Source organism: Coptis chinensis, chromosome 8 (assembly GCF_015680905.1).
Source record: "Coptis chinensis isolate HL-2020 chromosome 8, ASM1568090v1, whole genome shotgun sequence".
Taxonomy (NCBI): Eukaryota; Viridiplantae; Streptophyta; class Magnoliopsida; order Ranunculales; family Ranunculaceae; genus Coptis; species Coptis chinensis.
The window spans coordinates 67,340,132-67,348,988 of record NC_141463.1 but is presented as its reverse complement, the minus strand read 5'-3'; the positions used below and the strand labels follow the sequence as shown (position 1 = coordinate 67,348,988).

The following is an 8,857-nucleotide window of genomic DNA, read 5'->3' as shown; positions in this document are numbered from 1 at the left end:
CGCACAAAGGCGAGCCTCATGAGCTAAGTGAATAAGAAGATGCATCATAGTAACAAACAATGATGGTGGGCAGATTCTCTCCAAAAAAGTATTTTAGTCGACAATGCCTTGACCATACCCCTTTCCAATTACATCAAGTGTTTCAATCTCTACTTTCTTCGAACACAAAGCACTAAAGAAAGTACAAATGGTAGTAATAATTGTTCGAGCTTCTTTTCTGTTGCCATCTCTATAAGCATGTTGTATTAATACCGGCAACAAATGTTGCATTTGAATATGATAGTCATGTGACTTCATTTGTCTCAAATCCATTGAATCTCCTTTGACAATATTAGACCAGTTACCGCTAAACCCAACAGGTACACTAAGATTATGGAAGGTTTAGATGAACAACTTCTTCTCTTCTTTCCGAAGCCAAAAAATACCTTGAGGCATAACCTGTTTCCCGCCAAGCTTAGTCACCCAATATTTCTTCTTTCTCTTCATGCGCTTTAAATCTTTGCGTGCATTGACATCATCTTTAGTTTTCCCTTTCGTATTCAATATCAAAGCTAGAAGAATTTCACATACATTTTTTTCAATATGCATGACATCAAGGTTATGATGGACGAGAATGTGTTTCCAATACTTGAGCTTAAAGAAGATAGATCACTTCGAAAATCACAAATTTCCTTTATTCCCTTCCTTATTCTTGCCGAGTTTCCCAAATTGATGATTTTTCAAACTCTTAGTCATTCTCTTAACTTCAGCTCTAGTCAACCTTATTGGTTGCTCACCTTGTTCCATTGTCTTATCATAGGTGTTTTCTCTTGTATCATTTCTAACCTCGGATCTCAATGGAAGCCACCGTCTACTTCTCATATACACATGCTTACTTCCATGGTGAAGTCTTATAGAAGCAGTTTTTGGACCACAAGGAGGGCAAGCAAATTTTCCCTTAGTTCTACAACCAAAGATGTTCCCATAAGCTGGAAAATCATTGATTGTCCATAATAAAATGGCACGCATATGGAACTCTTCACCTTTGAATGCATCTTTAACCATCATCCCATCATATCACGCCATAATTCTTGGAGTTTTTTAACCAACGGCTGCAAATAAACTTCAATATCATTACCCGATTGTTTTGGACCCTCAATGAGAGTTGAAAGCATGGTGACTTGAGACTTCATGCATAGCCAAGGTAGGAGGTTATAGTTCACAAGCATTACATGCCATGAACTATGTTGCGCTCCGAAGTTGCCATAAGGAGTAAAACCATCAGTGGCTAGTCCCAAGCGAACATTCCGTGGCTCTACAGAGAAGTCTGGATATTTTAAATTGACTTGCCTCCACACTACCGGGTCAACAGGATATGTCATTGTGCTAGGCTTTGATTCTCCAATAGAATGCCACAGCATCTCCTTTGCCACCCAAGGCACACTATACAATCGCTTCAACCTTTTCGTAAGTGGAAAGTATCACAAGACCTTAGCAGGCACCCTAGTTTGCTTCCTCAAATCATCAATGGTTGGAGTTTTGTATCTAGAAACACCACATGTAGGACAGCTAACCTTAAATTCATTCTTTTCCCAATACAAGATGCAATCGTTTCTACATGCATCAATATTCTTGCATTTCAGTTTCAAGTCTTTAATCATCTTATCTGCCCTATAGTCGTTATTCTCTGGTATCTTGTTACCAGCAGGTAACACCATGCGGAGTAGTTGAAGCAATACGGTAAAACTCTTATCACTCCACCCATTTATGTACTTAAGGTTAAAGAGTTTCACGACAAATCTAAGAACACTGAAGTCACATCTAGGATATAATTCAGTCATTGATACACGCAAGTTAGCGTTAAAAGCAACACCGTCTACGACTTCTTCCCCCTCTGTACAACCTCCTGGATCATCTCCAAGAAAAGTGTCCAAGTTGTCACGACTAAACTCTTGAGCAATAGTATGGAAAGCAGCATTCATGTCAACCACATGCACATTCTCTTGAAATCCCAGCCTTCTTTCATTGTGTTGTTCTTCCATTTCTTTCTCACCGTGCAAGAAGCACATTTTATATGTCTTGTCAAACCCATAGCTAAAACAATGTAGGGCACCATTATCGTGACTCATTGCTGCGCCTTGGTTTCGACATTTTCGACAAGAACATGGTATGACAATCTTGTTAACGTGGTGTTCCGAGGTAAAGGTTACAAACTCTGTAACACCTCTTATAAAACGCGGATGCCGGAAATTGTCTAGATTAATCCAACTCTTATCTATCAAGCACGTTGACTCCATGATGTACTTCTAAGAGATAAGAAAGAATGAATGAAACTCAAAACAAGAAAAATAGCAAAATAGTTATGTAGAGGCATACACTAACTAGGCCAAGGAGTTACAATGCTAACTCTAGGCATACACTGACTTCAAGCTAACTCTATGCATACATACAATGACCTAATATTCAGTACCAAAGTGAGTACAAAATTAGATGAAACTAGAGTCAAACACATATATTCATGCATCTTATAATCACCAATTCATGGTATAGTATTGTGACCGTTTCTGCAAAAGACAAAGCTACAGGAAAAGAACAACATATTACAATTAAGTCGTCAGGAGGACTGTCTGAAGATGAAATTGAGAAAATGGTCAAGGAGGCCGAATTGCATGCTCAAAAGGACCAAGAAAAGAAAGAACTTATAGAGTTGAGGAATATTGTTGACACAACCAGCTATAGCATAGAGAAGAGTTTGAATGAGTACAAGGACAAGATTCTTGGTGAGGTTGCAACAGAAATTGAAACTACAATTTCAGAACTTAGGAGCGCACTCAGTGCAACTGACTTGGAGGCCAACAAGGCAAAGCTTGATGCTGCCAACAAGGTTGTTTCAAAAATTAGACAACACATGTCATTATGTAGGAAGGGCCTGCACCTATAATCAATATTATTCTCGTTATTCATTCCGATTTTTAACATCAAAACAGAGATTATAAAGTTAGATATTATGTTAGAGTCCTTTTGGAAATGAGATTATTAGTCAATTTATAATCTCGGTTTTGGGAACTCTATTATCTCGGTAGATGTTACCTCAGTTTGTTGTGTACTGAAAACCCGATATAACATTTAGAAGACATATATATCTGCATGAAAAAAATGGTGACAAATGAGAGCACTATGGAACAAAACAACAACAAACAAACAAATAACGAATAACAATAACAAACCAAACTATTAACCACCACCACCACCACTGCAACAACAACAACAACAACAACAATTCATGATTCATGACTAGGTCACTAATTAAAACATAGAATACACACTTACATACTAAGCAACAATATAACCGAACTTTCACCAATACAACGCAGGAAGAACAGAAAAGGAGCCAAGGAACCTGCAACTTCTCATCCAAATCAATTTAAACAAATCAATCAACCACAATGAGAAACACAAATTCCAGACTAAACTAAATTTGTACATTAAATTCACTCTCCACTAATATCAATCTCTTATATAAAGCTAAGAAGTGATTTTATAAGTACCAATAGGGATATGACCAAGTGCTCAAGAACATCAACACCGTCTCTCGTCTGAACAGTGGTAGTTGAAATCAACTACAAAAAAAATCATATTTATTAGAAAATAATTTTGTTAAACTATAATCACCAACAAAAAGTATATTCACCCTTACCCTAATGCATGCTAAGTTTCGTCCTTTTCAACTCTAAAGATTTAAACTTAATGAAACAACCTAAAAAATCGCCGAAACAAACAAAATCAAAATTTTATTTGGGAGAGAGAGAGAGAGTGCACGTTACCTTTTTAGAGTGGGAAGGAGAGTTGAAGCGGCAACAAGTGTAAGGGAGATAGGAAAAATAGATTTTAGATTTTCTTTTTCTTTTTCTTATTTTATTTTTCCAAATAAATTTAGTGGGAATGAAATTTGTTTGGCACCTGATAATTGGGGAAAGGTATGCCGATAGTTGAAATTGGTTGGAAGATACCCCGCGGCTAGCAAATATTGCAAAATATTAAACAATAGTTGGGAAATTTATTAAGTCCATCGGAACTCAACAACGAGTGAAAATCGTCGCCCTATCCGAGGGTTAGTAACTCTCGTCACACCGTCGGCCACATCTAAAACCCATAGAATACCCAGAGAGTTTACCCGACAGACCTTCAGATTTTACCCAATAGACGATATACGTAGGTAACTTCCCACAGACAGAAACCGTCGGCTATTCTTTATAGCGTCTGTCGGGTAAACTCATTTTTTTGGTAGTGTTAGTTTACTATTGTTTTACGTAAAGAACTTCAAGTTCTTCATTGTGAGTGTCTAGAGATAGAGCTCATAACGGAGAACTAGAGTTTAGAGCCACCATCAAAGAGATTTGCGGTGGAGCTAAACTCTCATGCTAGTGAAGCCTTGATCCGAGATGGCTTGGTGTTCACTAGGAATCAAACAAGCGATTCGATAACTAACTAATAGTCAATCAAATCGCGTGGTGGATTGCCCCTCTCTATATTCTTCTTATCATCATTATATCTACTGTTTTAGCATTTAAATTTACTGTTTTCATATCTTATTATTACTCTCATTTTGAATTAGTTTAGTTAACCTAGAAAAATATTTAAGTACATACAAGCGAGAGTGGAACGAACACGACTACTCTCCCATATAACAATATGTTTAGAGAGTATTATCACTACAACAATTATGGGCTTTTGTAACATGCCTTTTGCAATATTTTGTGGGGAACGTTACGCAGATAAAACATTTGTAACATTTTTTCTATAAAATGTTATTGATTATAAGATATCACATGTTTTTGTGTCATTTTATAGTGTAATGCTACAAATTTTAGTTGACTTGCAACATTCATCTGTGAAATGTTACCAAATTTTTGTTGGGTTGTAACACTTGTTTTTTAAATGTTACCAAGTTCAATTTGTAGGGCTTGCAACATTTTCACTTAAAATGTTACGAATAACAAATAGGTATTGTTTGTCACATATTTTCAGAAATGTTATAAAGCTGAAAATGGGAGAAATTGAAAAAGCGCCCAAGTACAAACTAATGCCCAGATTTTTCTTTTGGAAAATTGATAAGAGCCCAAAACTGTAGTTTTAACCCTTTAACAGTCATACTTTTGGACCAATTATGTGAGTAATAATTAAGAGTTAACACTGATTACGTGTTTTTATGCATTTCAGGCTTCAAAGTCCATTATATGCAGAAATGTGCCACTTTAGTGAGATAAAGGAGAAAAGGTCGGTTACTAAGGAGTTCCATGATTAAAGGCCAAGATTCAAGAAGATAAAGCCTTCCTAAAGCCCGGTCAAAAGCTGAAAAGTCGACACGTTTGAAACAAAGACACAAGTCGTGAGAACTTCCGAAAAGCCGTATCTTTGGACTCAGACCTCGGAATTGGGCCTACCTTATGTCAAAACGACCGGCTCGGAAAGCACTTTCCAATGGTCTAAGCCTTGACCCAATCAGAGGAGCAGAAGTGAACGAAAAGTCTGTGGAAGCCAACTGCAGCTGAAGAGGCCTTTTTGGACTGAAAGAATTTGGTTTTGGGCCTGATTCTCTGGCCCAAAACATGGCTCCAAGCCCATGCACGATTTTTGGATCTGAAAGTATAAAAACCAAAGCTTAGCTCTTTGTTAATGGTAGCTAGTTAGACCTAAAACAATATAGATAATTCTAAATCTAGTTTCATTAATTAAATTGAGTTTTAGTTCCATTTTCAATTCTTGTTTTAGATTAAGTCTTTGAATCATTGTTCTTGATTGATTAGATAAATAAAATAGTTGTTTTCTCAATTTCGAATTGTGTTATTTCAATTTATAGATCTGATTTTAATTCTTATTGATTATCATTCCGTAGTTTAAATAGATTGAACCATTGTTAGTTAATTTAGTTAAGTTAGAATTTTAATATGATGTGTAGTTATAATGAAATAGGAAATGATGGTTTGATGACTCAAGGCTAAAACCTCCATTAGAGGGGTTGATGAAGCCTTGATGAAAACTTAGTGGTATAGTGTAGAAACATTGTAGAATCTATTCCAATTTAGAAGGTCGCGATTCGCCATGAGAATGGGTGGACGATCTCACATGCTAGTTAGTACTTTCGGTAGAAATTCCATGAACACTAGGGATTAGAACTCGAATTTCTTGCCGTAAGAACGTAAGAATCGAGATACAAGAATCTATGTTAGGCTATTAAGTTGGATTCGAGGTGGATTCAATTCCCCTCTAATCCTTTATCTAGATTCAAGCACAATCATATTTCCATAGCATTCGTAGTTAAATTCAAGCAATCAAATTCAGTAAGTATCATAGTATATCACCTTCGTAAAGCTCTCATTGACTTAAGACTGAGTAATTAGATTAGAAAACATTACATGCTAGAGCACTAAGAGTGGAACGAATTCGTTACTCCACTCTATTACGATAGAATTGAGAGTAGGAAACTTTGATAACATAGAATCATAAATAGTTTAGTTTACTTACGTTTTGATTTCATCGTTCATTTCGTAGGTAGACTATCAAATTTTATCTTTTATCAAATGGCGCCGCTGCCATCTTAGTTGCACTTTAGCATTGTTTTCATAGTAGAATTAGTCATTTTTAAGTCCCATTAAACCCACCCACCCTTGTTTGATTTCATATTGTGGTTATTCGTTTTGCTTGAAAAATTCGGACAAATTACCGGAATAGCGATCGGCTTATAAGGAGCGCGCCTGCGCCCTATAGTCTGGATTTCTAGCGCGACCCGCGCTCACTTACTGGACTAGGAGCGCGACCGCGCCCTATGCGAGCGCACCTGCGCCCTAAGTAAAATTTTGCAGATTTCTACAGGTTTGTTTCGAACTTCGATTTTTTTGGTTTTTCAGTGTTCTAACTTGTTATTTACACTGAACACGCGTCAACAAGACGCTATTCATAAGCGAAGCAAGGACGCTATCATGTATTCCTTTCTTCCATACCTCGCATCTCCAGTTAGAGGTTCATACTAATATATCAAGATTGTTTGGATTGTTTTTGTGTTTAGACTTAGACTTGCATGAGATTAAGGTCTGGTCGGAGAAAAACACCGAACGTAATTAACCGTCAACAAACAAACATATCGAGTATACCAATCACAACACCTCTAACTACTATCCCACCAACCATACGACATAATGGGTGAAGAAAGAGAGACTCCTCTCCAACTTCTACAAAGCTTTGAGCGATAGCCCTAAATCTTGCATCGTTCTAGCAGACCCAGTGGGGGATTTTCGAATCCCCTCAAACATATTTAATTTGTTACCCGTTTTCCATGGTTTAGGCCATGAAAAACCTTACCAACACATGCGTAGGATTGAACAAGTCCTTACAACATTCCATCATCCTACGGTTGGTGCGGAACAAATTAAACTGAGGGTATTTCCCTTCACCTTAGCCGATAAAGGCGTCGTTTGTTAAATCGCCCAAAGCCTAAACTCTCAATGGACTCGTGGGCTAAACTTGTTCACTATTTATGGAACATTTTTACCCACCCCTAAAGATGGATGAAATGCTTTCCAAGATTCATTTCTTCCCAGCGGAACCCTCATGAATCATTTTCGAGGCTTGGAATCGTTTCACCGATCGCTAATAGAGTGTCCACACCATAACCTAGCAAAAGACCGTTAGTTAGTTGCCTTTTTCAAAGGACTTCAACATCACCATAAAGAAGTCCTTAACATAATGAATGGGGTAGTTTCCTAAGTAAAGGAGCCTCGAGGAGCTTACAAATTTTTAGAAGAACAAACTAAACACAATAACAATTGGAGTGATGATATCCCCGCTCTGCTAGTTCTCCTTCAACAGTTAAGGCCGGGTATGTTTGAGATGAAACCCGATCCGAACTTAAAAATTTAATCGATTCTCTAACTAAAAAGGAGGCTATTTCTATTCAACAAAACCTATTCCCATCATGAATGTCAACTCCAACCCATGTAATTTCTGTTTGAGTCCCGAGCACCCTCGACTCTATTGTCCTCTAAGCCTATGAACAACAACAATTAGAGCAAGATAATGTTTGCTCCATTAATAACTATCCTATTCCTAATGCCCCATGGAGACAACATCCCAACTTTAGTTGGCGAAACAATCAACAAGTTACAACTCCAGGCTTTAATAACCAAAATGTTAGGCAAGCAAACAACTATAATCAAGCTCCACCTAGGCAAGGACAGGGACAAGGTCAGGGAAATTATAATAATTATAACAACCAAGCGCAACCACGACAAGGTGTAGCACAAGGTCAAAGTAATTATAATAGTTATAATACCAATAGAGGTATCGTTCCGGTTAACAATAGTAACTATCAAAACCCACCCATAAATAATCAACGTGAGATAGTTCGAAATGCACCACCTGTGACTACTACACCTACACAACCGACCATATCGGCGCTTTATATACACGGTTAACCAACAACTTTTCCAATCAATGACTCAATCAAACCAACAGATATTACAATCCATAAATCAGGGCATACAACAGTTAGCCCAAGAGAAAGCCCAACCAAAAGGCGTGTTTCCAGGACAACCGATACCAAACCCTAAAACAACAAACCGCGGTCTTTGAGGTAAAAGCGGTAATACTAGTACGAAACGACAATAGTAGGTGACCTGAATGCCATCACCACTCTCCGCTCTGGAAAGGTGGTTGATAACAAAGTAACTATGCCTATAGTTACCCCATCAGTACTCCCTACACCGGATATCGAACTAGATACCGAAATAGAAACTGAAGAACCTACCACTGTAGAGGTACCAGTTAAACCACAACCTAAGAAACAGAAAGCCAAGGTTACACATCAAGTCGAGCCATACGC

The 8,857-nt window shown here is 37.6% G+C and overlaps 1 pseudogene; it reads left to right on the top strand.

The window, feature by feature from the left end:
- The first annotated feature begins 2,497 nt into the window (after positions 1 to 2,497).
- On the top strand, positions 2,498 to 2,920 carry LOC147482568 (heat shock 70 kDa protein 9, mitochondrial pseudogene; annotated as a pseudogene).
- Positions 2,921 to 8,857: the final 5,937 nt, after the last annotated feature.